The sequence below is a fragment of the Mustela lutreola genome, chromosome 4, assembly GCF_030435805.1.
Source record: "Mustela lutreola isolate mMusLut2 chromosome 4, mMusLut2.pri, whole genome shotgun sequence".
NCBI classification, from domain to species: domain Eukaryota; kingdom Metazoa; phylum Chordata; class Mammalia; order Carnivora; family Mustelidae; genus Mustela; species Mustela lutreola.
Genome location: NC_081293.1, coordinates 133,342,170 through 133,357,725, shown reverse-complemented (window position 1 = coordinate 133,357,725; position 15,556 = coordinate 133,342,170). Strand labels below are relative to the sequence as shown.

At 37.9% G+C, this 15,556-nt stretch overlaps 1 protein-coding gene across 11 annotated transcripts in view; it reads right to left on the bottom strand.

The window, feature by feature from the left end:
• PPP1R9A (protein phosphatase 1 regulatory subunit 9A) overlaps positions 1 to 15,556 on the bottom strand; it is a 304,701-nt gene that overhangs the window by 144,943 nt on the left and 144,202 nt on the right. The window lies entirely within an intron of this gene.

Below are 15,556 nucleotides of genomic sequence, written 5' to 3'. Positions count from 1 at the left end.
AGGAGGTCAACAAGAAGATGACAATCCAGAAAGAAGGCTTTCTTGATTTAAAAAAAAAACAAAACCTGCTAAGTATCTAAACATATATAAATTAAAAATTTTGTACCATTAATTTGTTTGAAACAATTATTTTCTCTCTAAAAGCAATGGAGATGTTAAGAAAAGGAAAACTCAATCAGAATTTTAAAAAACTTACATTTTGAAATGTATGCAGTTCTATCACTTTTAATGAACTGAGAGAAAACAGCAACCACAGGATGTATTATTTGAATAGCAATATTCACTGCTTTTTTTTTTTCTGTTTGTTTTGTTTTATTTTTTGGCACAAAAAATAAACTAGAAATCTTGAAATTATTCTCAATTTGGTCTTTTTATTTTTATTTTTATTTTTTTTTAATTTTTTATTTTTTATAAACATATATTTTTATCCCCAGGGGTACAGGTCTGTGAATCACCAGGTTTACACACTTCACAGCACTCACCAAAGCACATACCCTCCCCAATGTCCATAATCCCACCCCCTTCTCCCAAACCCCCTCCCCCCAGCAACCCTCAGTTTGTTTTGTGAGATTAAGAGTCACTTATGGTTTGTCTCCCTTATGGAATCAGAGTATATCATATTAGCTGCAATGCTCTACTGGTTCCTGATGGAACCATGGAAAAGGACCTTGAAGCTACTACCTAAGCAAACATCTGCACTGAGTCCCTTTCATGCTATGACCGACACGTGCCCCGGCGTTGTGGTGTGTCAATACAATAATTATATTTCAGTCACAGAATCACTGAAACTGACTTCTATACTGTACTGAGCGGCTCGCTTTGGTAGCACATATATACTGCACAGAGCACGCGATGCTCTCATTTGTCCTCTCTTATTTTACTTGCATGTAGATCCATGCTAGATTCTCAGTGAGCCTTTCCACAAAATGACTATCAAAATACTGCTCAAAAGCTGCAGAGAACCAGGATGGCACCAGCTCTGCTAAATATTATGTCAATCGTTTCCTCCATTTTCAAAAACACTTATGAAAACCAAAACTTGATTGTCCTTATTTCTTCTGAGTTTGTTCTATTTGAAAAGTAACTAGAAATAGGTATACCATCCCTTACTCAAGTCTATATCTAAAAGAAAGAAATGTGTAATTCACCAAGTCCAATGAACATGTAATAATAAAAACTAACATTTTTAAATTAAATTCAATAAATATTAAGTATCTAAACTGTTCCTGAAAAAACTCTATAATGTCTTCAAAATCTTAAAATCTAGGTGAAGCTTTACTATACATAAGAAGCTATAATTTAAAAAGAAAGCAGAACAGAAGGTCAGAGATGAAAGAAACCAAATCTGTTGCCAATAAAGTTGGTCCTGCTGGTCCAGGTGTGTTCTACATTCATGTTATTGGAAAACTGGCAACTTTCCTATGCTATATATGGTAACCTATAAATCAGGAATATATGCTGTATATATAGACGCAGATGTAGTGTGGTACAAATTCATCAAAATCATGTCATTTATAATATTTGTACCAGGATGAGTACTGTTTTTCTTTCTGACTTTCAACATGTTTTCATGGCCTCAAGCCACTCATTTGGTCTCTACCACACTTCCCCACCATAATAAACATCACTGCATCCAAACGCATATTTCTAAATTATAGGGTTTGTACCTTTCTCCATGTCAGACACTGGAAGTTGTGGACATTGGAGAAGGTATAGTCTCAAGTAGCTCACAGCTTAGCAGGGATGCAGAAATCAATGTAAACAACACAGTATATAACGTGATACCTGATGTAATAGATGAATATGCCAAGTAATCTTTCTCACTTGCTGGAGAAAGAGAATTTCATGAAGGGCAAAATATTTGAGATGAGTCTTAAAGAATAAACAAGAATTCCTACATCTGAGTGTAGAAGACCTAGAATGCACATTTCACATATAAGGTCCTAGGTCCAAAAAGAAAAAATATTCCATACCTATATCCATTTCTTTTAGAAAACACAGACAGCTGAGTGAACTACAAAGCAACATGCCTAGGAGAGCAATCTTTAAAGACACACAAAAAAATTTTAGCTGGATCTGTAACTTACATGTCCTGCAAACTACTGGCAGATATGACTGGAAATTACTCCACTGATGTCTGCTGCTTGTCTACATCTGCTGAAAGTCCAAGAATATATATTGACTGCAGAACAAAGATTCAATTGATATCCACCCTGGAACAGAGCTCAATTTTGCTACCAGAGAGTAAGTCAATAAATATGTGTGTATTCGTGTGTGTGTGTGTGTGTGTGTGTGTGTGTGTGTAAAATATAAGTACGGGAGAACTGTTTCCAATAAATTAACACCTTCCTGACTTCTTTCAGGATTCCAAAATACTCTGCTGTCAGAGTGTTCTTCTTCAACTGGTCTGGTTTATAAAGTTCATTTGGGGGTATCCTGAAACTAAATAAAGCAATTAACTGTATGATTCCATATTGGAAAATGGTGTTTTAAGCAATTTTTGAGGTAGCTAGCAATCAGAGGACTATACCACTATTTCATTCTGTAGAAAAGAAATAATGGGGACTCAGTTGGTTAAGCAGCTGCCTTCAGCTCAGGTCATGATCCCAGGGTCCTGGGATCGAGTCCTGCATGCGGCTCCTAGCTCGGCGGGGAGCCTGCTTCTCCCTCTGCCTCTGCCTGCCTCTCTGTCTGCCTGTGCTTGCTCGCTCTCTCTCCCTCTGTCTCTGAAAAATAAATAAATAAAATCTTTTAAAAAAAAAAAAGAAAGAAAGAATGTAAGATACTTTTCATCTTCAGGTTGCTCATAGGCTGGTAAATTATGTGGGAACATAGGAAAAATCTATAAATAATATAATATATATTACATGTAATAATCTAATAAATTTTCTTTTTCAAAGAAGAGCCAGAATTCATTAGGTGCAGAGAAAGCTATGTCATTTACTTGAAGAATCCAAAAGATTTAACATAAACATTATTAGAACCAGTAAGAGTTCTACAAAGTAACCAAAAAATATTAAGAAAATTGAAAACAGTTTAGAAAGTATAACAGAAAAGATCAGATACATAAAATACCCAGGAAACACTAATTATAAATGTGTAAGGATATCCTTCTCTATAAAATTTAACTGAAAATACAAAAAGCCCTAAATATGTATAATGACACACTATTTTCCTGGATAAAATTCTTAATATTTTAAAGGTATCTATGCTCTTAAATTACTATAAATGTTAGTTTGCCCAAATTTAATTTATGAATACAAAGCAGTCAAAGTTAAACCCCACTCACATTTTTCATGGAAAACTAACACACTGTTTGAAAAGAGTACAATGGAATCAGACCCTATAAGATATCAAACATATAATAAAACTTCATTTTTTAAAGCAATATAGTTTGGACCCTCAGGAAGATCTATTTTGGGGTCCTATTCTGTTCTACTGCTCTACTTTTCTATTCAAATTAGTTGGGGCAATCTATTTAATAAATAGTGGGAAAGAATGGGATATCTTTGTGGGAAAAAAATCCTATTTCCTATCAATAGCAAAATTAAAATTTCAATTGGTTAAGAACAAAAAAACCTTATAAACTTTAAAAGTGCTAAAGAAAATATGAGACAACATTTAATCAGCTAGATAGGATGTTCCTACAAAGCCACAGATCCTAGAAATCTTCAAAGAAATGAACAAGCTATGTGATTAAAATTCAATGCTAAAAATTTCTAGACAACAAAATATGCCATAATTAAATTATAAGAAAAATCAAATATTAGTAGGAAAAATTGTTAAATATCAAGAAGAAATATGAATATGCATAATATACAAAGAACGTCAGCACTTCAACCAACTGCATGTATAAGCAGGGAAAAGGAAATTAAGTAGAATTCAATGAAGAAATATTAATGTTCAGTAAATGGTGTAAAGATGCTCAGCTTCATTAAAAATGAAGCAAATTTCAAGTACAAGGAAATACCAGGTATTCGAATACCCACAGAATAGTTGAGAGAGAAAAAAAAAAAAAAGACTGAAACATCTAGTGTTCATAAGAATACACGGAAAGGAATGCTCTTGGAAAAGCAAGGGGGAAAAGCATAATTTGAGAATAGCTATCAAGATTTTAAATGTCAGGGGCACCAGGGTGCTCAGTCACTAAGCATCTGCCTTTGGCTCAGATCATGATCTGCTGTGTTCCCTCTCTGTCTCTCTCTGTCAAATAAATAAATAATCTTTAAAAAAAAAAAAGATTTTAAATGTCAATGCCTTTGACCTAATAATCCTACATTTGGGTATTTATAGAGATATTTACAAAAATGTACATGCAAGAGAGTTCATCATAGCACTATCTGGAAGAGCCCAAAGCTGGAAATGCCTAAATGTCCACTGACAGAAAATGTCTAACTAATTATGGTACATATGAATATGTAAATTTATGCATTGATTAAAAAGTTCTATCCCTGCTGACATGAAAGGCTCTGAAATGGTTATATTATGGAAACCAAAGAGCACACTGCATATATGTCTATACATCAGTATCCATACACACATCTTTATCTACATATATATATTCCCAACTGGTAAGAGCCCAATTTTAATCTAATTTAAAGACGTCCTAAATTCTGTAGCTCTGTAGCTCTCGCCTCAGTGTCCTTATTCACAAAACGGCTGTTATCATAATTACACTGATCCCACAAAGTTATTGAGAAAATGAAATGAGATCGTCCATGTAATCATGCATGGTTCAATGTGGGGGAGAGAAGGCTTTCCCAGGGTTATACGTGAGATAACACGACTACTTCCCCAGATTATCTACACTCCTCTCATATTCCTGCTCATAAATAAGTTTTAAATAGTTCATCCACTATGATGCTTACTGTCCCTGAAACCAAAATCTACATAACTATCTTGACATTAAATATAGACTGGCCTGCCAAAACCCCTGCCTGTGCCCAGAGCAATGCACTATTAGTCTACATTGGCGTATCACGCACCCCGATTTGTTTTACCTTGACCAGGAAAAAACCTCAGAGATAAAAGAGATGTTAACTGAGGTACTTTCCCTTTCATCAATGTGACCTTGGTTCTTTTAATATTCTTAAAATAGTTCTACCAATTTTATTTATATTACCATAAATACTTTGCAGAGATATGGACAGCTAATCAAATAATAATCAGAACCCAATTGTGATATTACTGGAATGCAAAAACCTCTAAAGGCCAATAGTATCCTGGGCCCTAATGTTCAACACCATCAAAATCAATCAATCAATCTACCTATCTAGTTCAGTCACCTTCACATTGTTCTGTGTTATTTCACTAAGCAAACAAACGGATGTTTAAACTTGACTTCTTTTTTCAAAACCAACAAATGTTATTCTGTTCCTTCATCAAAGGAAACAAAACAAGACCTTCTCCCTTTCTTTGCAGCAGAGGTAGGCTTTTAAGGGGAACAAGTTTACAAGTACAGTTAGCAGTGACATTTCTGACCCAGTAACCCATGGCGATCCAAAACAAATAAAGTTAAAATTAGCTTACTCTAAGATTTTAACTAAGGTCATTCTTTTGCATGCTTCTAGTGATTTGGGCCACAGCACTTTTTCAAAGCAACAGCAATGCTTTTTGAAAAACAAGGGGGAAAAAAAGTATATCCTTTACTTCCCTATAACACATTTTCTTTTATCAACACAGGTCCAAATAAATTCAGAATTTTATATAAATACTGACTGGAAGGAATCTCCCACAGTGTTTCACAGGGTCTCGTTTCCACCTGCTGTCTGGTTCCTCTTCATCTTCCTGACACATCAAAGACAGAAAACATTCCAGATTCTAGCACGCCACGTTTCAGAGGACGGCTTGGCATAGCACGCGCCCGGGCATTGGCCAAACACTTGCGTGCTTCACAAACGGGCCCCACTTACCATGAGCTTCCTCACCAGGACTCGAACCCACCTTCCCGTGATTTCAGTGCCTCTGCTGAAGTGACCCTAAACCGAAACTAAAACAAAGCAGGGAGAAGACAATCCGTACGTTGAAAGTGTTGGAGAGAAATGAAATGTGGCAATGAAGCATCCACAGAAAGGAGCACCCTGATGGCCTTCAAGCAATGGACAACTTCAGCTTGGGGGCAAACACCCCGAGTCTTGCAAAGATCCCCCATAGGTGAGGATTTTCTGCTGCAGACAGATACACAGAAGAGAAGGAAGGTGGAAAAAGAGACCCACAGTTCTATGTTGTAAACTCAGCAAAGGCCCAGATTTCTGTTCTAGGGTATCTCTGACAAGGAACCTGCAGGAAGGTTCGTAAGCAATTATGACAACACTCTTCAGCAGATGTGTCTAGCCTTCTATCAGGTCCACTCGGCAGAATCCTCCATATTGGGGAAGAGAGCCGAATGAGGGCTAAAGGTAGGTGTTACTCTGAAAGCTGTTAGTTAGGTTGCTGGCCTTGCCAATTCAAAGTCCATTAACACGAACTATTTCTAAGGCCAACCCATGTATGCGCAACACCATTCATTTCACCCATAATTTGTAACATCCTTAACATTAATAAAAAATATTAATAAGCCCTTTGTACAGATTGAAAGCACCCAATTCTGAAGTGTTGACTTCTAGTTAGGGTCTTTCAAATACTACCTAATCCTAGAATGAAGATTTCTGACCAACATACCTGGAATGCTAACTAAAGGCTCCTCAAACAAAGTTCTACCCGTAAATATTGCGATGCATATGGTGAAGTAATTGCAGGTAAATTACAGACAGAATAAAACTTAACACAAATTATCTTTAACCCTTATACCAAGTAAATAAGGCAGGAAAGAGTAAAGAGAGCACAGACTTTTTATATTTTTATTTGAGAAACCCAAAGCTCTGAGAACCATGTGCATGGCATACCAAGGATAGTTAATGAAGACAAAGTCTTTAGGAAAAAAAGACATGTTTCGCTGAATGTAAGCCTAGTGTTTTGGGGGAAACTAAAGAACAGGAAGTGAAAAAACAAGCACACTCTACACAGTGGGCAGTAAGGAGCAGGCTAGTTCAAAAGGCAACACAAACAACCCTGTATTTGTCAGGTTTTCCAGACAAACAGAACCAAGACAACGTGTGTGTGTCACTATGTCTACGTGTGTGTATAATATATAGTATAATATACATCATATTTATATAGCAAATATATATAATATTTGTATTTATACTTAACCACATTTATTTTAAGAAATTGGCTCACTCAATTAGAGAGACTCACAAGTCCAAAATCTTCAGGGTAAGCCCGTAGGCCGGAGACCCAGGGAAAAGCTGATGCTGCAGTTCAAGTTGAAGGCAGCCTGCTAGGGAAAGTACCTCTTCTTCAGGGGAAGTCAGTCTTACTATTATTCAGGCCTTGACTGGCTAGATGAAGATCCTTCACGTTATGTTAGGCAATTTGCTTTACTCCACATACAACTGAAAAGTTACTCTCATTCAAAAACACGCTCACGGAGACATCTAAAATAATGTGACCCAGATAGACTTCAAGGTCTATTACGAAGCTGTCATCATGAAGACAGTATAGTACTGACACAAATACAGACACATAGATCAGTGGAACAAAACAGAGAGCCCAGAAATAGACCCTCAACTCTATGGTCAACAAATCTTTGACAAAGCAGTAAAGAATGTCCAATGGAAAAAAGACAGTCTCTTCAACAAATGGTGTTGGGAAAATTGGATAGTCACATGCAGAAGAATGAAACTGGACAACTTCCTTACACCACACACGAATATAGACTCTGAATGGATGAAAGACCTCAATGTGAGAAAGGAATCCATCAAAATCCTTGAGGAGAACACAGGCAGGAACCTCTTCAACCTCAGCTGCAGCAACTTCTTCCTAAAAACATCACCAAAGGCAAGGGAAGCAAGGGCAAAAATGAACTATTGGGACTTCATCAAGATCAAAAGCTTTTGCGCAGCAAAGAAAACAGTCAACAAAACCAAAAGACAACTGAAAGAATGGCAGAAGATATTTGCAAATGACCTATCAGATAAAGGGCTAGTATCCAAAATCTATAAAGAATCTATCAAACTCAACACCCAAAGAACAATTAATCCAATCAAGAAATGGGGAGAGGACATGAACAGACATTTCTGCGAAGGAAACATCCAGATGGTCAACATGAAGAATTGCTCCATATCACTTTGCATCAGGGAAATACAAATAAAAACCACAATGAGATACCACCTCACACCAGTCAAAATGGCTAAAATTAACAAGTCAGGAAACAACAGATGTTGGCGAGGATGCGGAGAAAGGGGAACCCTCCTACACTGTTGGTGGGAATGCAAGCTGGTGCAGCCACTCTGGAAAACAGCATGGAGGTTCCTCAAAAAATTGAAAATAGAGCTACCCTACGACCCAGCAATCACACTACTGGGTATTTACACTAAAGATACAAATGTAGTGATCCGAAGTGGCATGTGCACCCAAATGCTCATAGCAGCAGTGTCCACAATAGCCAAACTATGAATAGAACCTAGATGTCCATCAACAGATGAATGGATAAAGTGGTATGTGTGTGTATGTATGTATGTATGTATGTATGTATGTATATCCACAATGGAATACTATGCAGCCATCAAAAGAAATGAAATCTTGCCATTTGCCACAATGTGGATAGAACTAGAGGGTATTATGCTGAGCAAAATAAGTCAATCAGAGAAAGACAATTATCATATGATCTCCCTGATATGAGGAAGTTGGGAAGCAAAGTGGGGGGTTTGAGGAATAGGAAAAGAATAAATGAAACAAGATGGGATCAGGAGGGAAACAAACCATAAGAGACTCTTAATCTTACAAAACAAGCTGAGGGTTGCTGGGCGGAGGAGGGTAGGGAGAGGGTGGTGGGGTTATGGACATTGGGGAGGGTATGTGCTATGGTGAGTGCTGTGAAGTGTGTAAACCTGGCGATTCACAGACCTGTACCCCTGGGGCTAATAATATATTATATGTTAATAAAAAAATTTTTTAAATGTAAATTAAAAAAAAAACAGAAAATTCTCTGGCTCCATAAACTAGTCTTTTGATATCTGATAATCATATCTTGATAAAGGTTTTTTAACCCGCTAAGCCACCCAGGTGCCCCTTGATAAAGGTTTTTTAACAACTCTTACAGTGTGGTAAATTTTCATATCCCTAGACATAGTCACAGAATGTGCCCCCAAACTGTGATAAAATGAAATAGATATTTTTGTTTCACCAATGGCACCAATTACTTCATGTTTAGAGACAACCAACAACCAAATTTGGAGGAGCTAACTCTTTAAATTTAGAATAGCTCTTACTGACTCTGTGGAACAATAAGCTGTATCTATGAAGACTTTAAATAAAATATTTCAAAATAAGTAGAGTCTTATTAAGGCTACTTATACACAGATTCTCAGTGAAATAAAAAGATTAGAAGGTCCCATATCTCTCCATTTTGAGAAAACAGAATTGAATTATAATTAGTATCATTTATCTGCGAAGATGTGTTGGTTATGTACTTGAAAAGTTTCAAAAGCTTTAATATCTCCTTGCAAAAAGTTAATGTCATTAAAGTAAAATGACAGAAAGAAATTCTGTCATAAATAAATATAAACCGAGCTCATCCTAAATTTGGACAAATTCTAAGACAACGAAGCCCAAATTAGTGTGTTTTTCCAGTAGACAGCTTAACAGGAAACTGGGTGATTCCACTGATGTTCATGTTTTTCACAATATTTTCCAAATTATTATAAACAATTAAACATATCCATGAGAAATTAGCAATGTTCTCTTTCAGCTCAGCCGGAATTTGGTTTAAACTGGAGACATATGCTTTATAAACTGAGAACTGGTAGCCAGCATGACATAAATTGGTGGCCTTGGTCCAGTTCCCACTGGGCAGGTGTCTTCATCACAGAAAAAACTGAACTAATTAGCACCAATTGGCACCTTTTCAGGGTGGGGGAGGATAGAGGGTAATCTCCTAAGATAAATACCTAACCGCTCATTCACAGAAGTTAATACTCTCATACAGATGCAACAGGATGAGTTAGTAAGTCCAGATCTGTTCTAGCATTTGTTTGAGCAGTTGGTATTCCCTTCCTCTTCCCCTACCAGTGCCAACACTATGTTTCTGAAGTCCCATGGAAGGAGATTATTCTGAATTGTCTAAATAGGAAAGCTGATGGAAAGGAGTGCTAACAACGTATGCGTGAGGTTAAAGGGGACAAAGGAGGAGGTTGGCTACACCAAAAGGGGTTTGAGAGCTTCTCTTGAGGCTGGGAAGGGAAGGGAGACTTTCCTAAGGTATCAATGTTTACACCCCCCATGTGAAGCCCCCAAGGGTGACTGCACCTCTGAAGGAAGGGCTAAGGGGTACCATGAGAACTAAACACTAAGCTCTATGGTCTTGGGAGCCTTAGGAAGACCACCCACCCCAGGTCCAAAGTTTTGCAGGGAGACAGTAGAAGAGCCTTTCAAGGAATTTTACCATTTGTTCCAGGAAACAAGTAGAAACAACAGTAAGGATTAAATGTCTCCAACTTAAACTAAAAGTCTGGTTCCTAACATAAGGGTCTTTATAAAACTCTCAGAAATTGTGTGTTTACCTAGGTGACAGAAGAAATTTCAAAGACATCAATGAGGCTGAACTGTCTGCCAAACAAGTAGGTGAGGAATCTCAAAAAAGTTTACTGAAATGCAGCAAAGGAAGGGAATGGTATCTAAAGCACCCTGGCAGCGATGTACGCAAACTGGTTTTCACTCCTTAGAGAAGATGCACTGAAGACCGGACTACTCACACCAACTGTGATGGTCTTTGATGTGTCAGCCTGACTAGGCTATGGCCCCCGTTTCAATGCTGACCAGTTCGAAGCCTTCATAGCACCTCACATTCAAAGCTCCCTGAAGCAAAACTGTACTGCTCCCCATTCTCTGCCTCCTGCAAGCTCTCTCCCACTTGATGGCAACTGGACCCTTTTGGTCAAGTGGACTTGAAAAGGCAGTCGGTCATGAACATATCTTCCTCTCCCTCTCCCCTGACCCTATACACATCCGAAATTGGTCAAAATCTCCTAGAGAATCTATCTTTTTTTTTTTTTTGAGAGTCTATCTTTTAAAGGATTCTTGTTTTCATTCCTTCCTATTCCCTGACTGCTCAGATCACTAATAATGTAATTACTCTGTAATGTATTTATTGCATTCTGCTCTCCCACAACTCATGATACACCACATCTAAATACAGTTCTTCAAGTGTGATTGTTCTTCAAGTCACTGTGGCTGGGGACCAGAACTGGGAGATGAGATTGGGATAGGAAACAGAGACAGTGCATTTATTTATTTTTTTTAAGATTTTTACTTATTTATTTGACAGAGAGAGACACAGCGAGAGAGAGAACACACGTGGGGAGAGTGGGAGAGGGAGAAGCAGGCTCCCCACTGAGCAGAGAGCCCAATGCAAGGCTCCATCCCAGGACCCCAGGATCATGACCTGAGCCGAAGGCAGACACTTAATGACTGAGCCTCCCAGATGCCCCAAGATAGTGAATTTATGAGTGATTTTACATTTCTTCTGCCTCCCAAGGTTCTGGATTCCCTTGAGAAGAAAGTTCAAATATTTTAGAAGGACATCAAAGTTCTCCAGGACCAGAATGCAGCTTACAAGGCTCAGGCTTTACCCACACAACTTCCTTGTACTCATCCTAGCATGCAAAAATTGTTAAGTTCCTATTTCCCTATAAGTTTGTAAAGCTTTCTTTCATCTTTTTTTTTTTTTTTGGTCTCTCCTCTAGAATTATCCCATTCTGTCATTTATTGTATTTATCTGTGACCATATTTTCTATTCAAATAAACTCCTTAGGAGTGTATTATAGTCTTATTCATCTTCCTATAGCCCACTGCTTCTGTTTCTGGTTTGTTTTTTAAATTTCCGGCTTGGATGCAATATAATTAACAAAATAAAAATGGTACCTATTTAACATGATGTGTATCTACCTAACAATATGAAGTTTTGAGGCATGGGTACACTGTGAAACCTTTATCAGAATCGATATCATCTATGGTTAACAGTACAACGTATTTTACAATGTTGGTGATCTATATGTGGATGGTATCTTAAATCAGAACCACTTTAGAGCAAAAGCAAAGTGACTTTCAAAAGGCAGAGGGAGTCCCAATCATAAAAATCTCCCAGTCATAAAAAGCTTTACCATATTGCAACTGCAAACTAAGTAAGTCTTCACATATGCATAGATTGGGATGTCCTTTAATGGCCATCCATTAGCTAAATAAACCTCCTATGATACCCAACTAGCATGATCGTTTGAAGGGCTACGGTCTAAAAGACATGATGTAATGACATGGTCTTCATGATTACTTGTGTTAGGGATCAAGTATTAGAGAAGAATGAAATTAATTGTATATCTTCTTGTAGGTAGTACAGGAAAAGACTACGATCCTCCTTTTCAAAAGGCCAGTTAGCGCCTGGCACAAAGGTTTATAATGCTTCCCTTTTGATCAGTTTAGTGAGACATCATTTGGTAGAACTGATACTTTTTTAATGTATTTCAAAATGCTAATATAAAAAGTCTACTGGTAGGAATAGGGTAGTCAAGAGCAATTAGCTCTACTGGCTGGGAAAATGCCTCATTTGAGAAAAATAATAATAGCTAATATTAAGTTCTCTGGTTGAAATGAGAAGCTGGCAGGTGGTTAAAGCCTGTGGATTTACATATGTAAATATGTAAAAGTTGTTTGCTCCCCTGTAGCCTTGAGTGCAGCATCTGTCCCTAAATGACAAGGGGGTCAGTGAAGGCCCTAATGTCCCACAACTGTGGCAGATTTGCTGAATAAAATCCAGCAGTCCCTTTCACAGTTCTGCCTCTGGTCATGGTGGGCTATCTGTGAGAAACCGCACTGCTGGTGCCTGTCATCTCCCAAGCAGAGAAAACACAAACGGTCTAGTTTGTAAGAGCTCAAGGCTGCCGAAATCTGTCCCGTGTCATCTCCACCTGCCGCACTGGCACTGGGAAGGGAAATGTGTAGGTCACACGTCCTAAATCTGACATACTCAAACTGCTGTTTGCCTCTTTCGAATCAACCAGATGTAGCCAAAGCACTCAGGAGTGGGATACAGCTTCTCAGCTGTAGGAGACAATGAGCTGAATTAGAGACTTGCGCCTCACCCTTTCACTTTGGAAGAAACAAACAAACAAAAAACCACTGTTCCGGGGCGCCTGGGTGGCTCAGTGGGTTAAGCCGCTGCCTTCGGCTCAGGTCATGATCTCAGGGTCCTGGGATCGAGTCCCGCATAGGGCTTTCTGCTCGGCAGGGAGCCTGCTTCCCTCTCTCTCTCTCTCTCTCTCTGCCTGCCTCTCCATCTACTTGTGATTTCTCTCTGTCAAATAAATAAATAAAATCTTTAAAAAAAAAAAAAAACAGCAATGCTACTAATATGACTTCTTATTTAAAAAAAAAAAAGAAAAAAAAACACCATTGTTCCATTGTGGGCTCTCTCACCATATATATAACAGAAATGTCTATCAATAAGCTTGCGATAGCAGTAAGCTATCATAAGAATAAAAAAGAAGATTCCAACAGTGACCATTAGGTGAACCATGAGGAGAACCTGCCCTCCCTGTTTATAGACAAACAGCAGACTTTCCTGGACCTTTCCTTCACTTGGGTTCAAAAATACCTCAAGAGAAAATGACAGGTAGGTGATAATAAGGAGATGAGAAAAAAGAAGATAATTGTAGCTACCATTAAGTGACTCTCCTGAAATAAGTGTCTCATTTAGACCCAATAATGTTTCTATTTTGCAGCTCAGTGAACTTCAGGCTCATGAATGACAGCCTGTCCAAAGACACATGGAAAATATGTAAGTGACAACTGAAATCCAAGCCCAGGTCTGGATGAATTAAAACTTCATGCTCTTTACCTCCTGCCGCAGCGCTTTAAGTAGAGGAAGCATTATTAAGAACACCAAAGCAGAGGGGCAACTGGGTGGCTCAGTGGGTTGAGCATCAGATTCTAGATTTTGGCTCAGATCATGATCTCCTGGTCCTGAGATCCAGCCAGATGCTCAGTGGGAAGTCGGCTTCTCTCACTCCCTTTCCCTAAGCCCTTCCCCCAACTTGTGTTCTCTCCCTAAAATAAATCAAAAATATATATATAAAATAAAAATTAAAAAACCAAAGCACAAAAGAAGCACCCCTATATAGGATAAACACCACAACAGCAGAGAACCAAGAAATGGGGTAGAGAGGAGGATTCAAACTTCATAGCAACTAAAGAAATGCAAACACTGGGGGTGGCCAGCACCTCAGTAAGCCTCTGCCTTCTGCTCAGGTCAAGATCCCAGTACCCCTGCTCAGTGGGGAGCCTGCTTCTTTCTGCCTCCTCCCTCTGCCTGCCACTCCTTCTGCTTGTGTGGGTTGTCAAATATACATAAAATCTTTTTTAAAAATGCAAATGACATTCTGTCAAATAAATAAATAAACAAGATCTTTTAAAAATGCAAATGACATAAGTCATTTTTCATTTATGAGGAATTTAAACCAGGCAATGAGACAGATAAACTGTCAAGTTAATACACTGTGGAGAAAGGAAACTAGCATAACCTTCTGAAGAGCAGCATGCTCAAGATCTTCAAAACTTTACAAACTTAGGTCAAAGGACCTAATAAATTCCAATGATTTAATCTAATGAAATCGCAGGTGCACCAAAATATTTATGTAAAACACTAATCACAGTATTATTATTTTTTTAAAGATTTTATTTATTTATTTGACAGACAGAGATCACAAGTAAGCAGAGAGGCAGGCAGAGAGAGAGAGGGAAGCAGGCTCCCTGCTGAGCAGAGAGCACGATTCGAGGCTCCATCCAGGCCCCTGAGATTATGACCTGAGTGGAAGGCAGAGGCTTTAACCCACTGAGCCACCCAGGCACCCCACCACTGTATTATTTTAAAGAGGAAAAAAATTCAAAGCAATCTAAATGTCCAAAAGAAGGATGAATATAATGGTGTTTCCGTAAGATGGGACACACTGATTCTCACAGATGCATCATGACAGTCATGCTCTATAAAGTCATTTACCTACACAAAAAAATGTCCAAATGTGTGGCATGTGAGAAGATTATAGAAGCAACTGTGTGTATATACACACAAAATAGGAGTGATCCCCATTACGTACACAGACATCATAATTTCTGAGAACTAGGATTATAAATTATTTTATTTTCTTTGTATTTTTCTGGCTTTTTAAAAATATCGAGCTTTGATAAATAAATGAGAAATAATAAATGTTATTTTAAAAACACTCATTACCAAATCTTGAACAATCAATGAGCACATCTTTCCATGCACTGTTGCCTGGAAATAGGCAACTGTTTGTCTGGCTTTATATAAACTTTAAACATATTTTAATACCATGTTCAGCATTAATTTATATAGTGATAACTGATGTTTGTAATGATGACCCTAAGGAACAAAAAGACATTGTGTTTTATAAATCTGAAATGTAAAATACAATCCCATTCAGCTTTTTTTTTTTTTATGTAATAA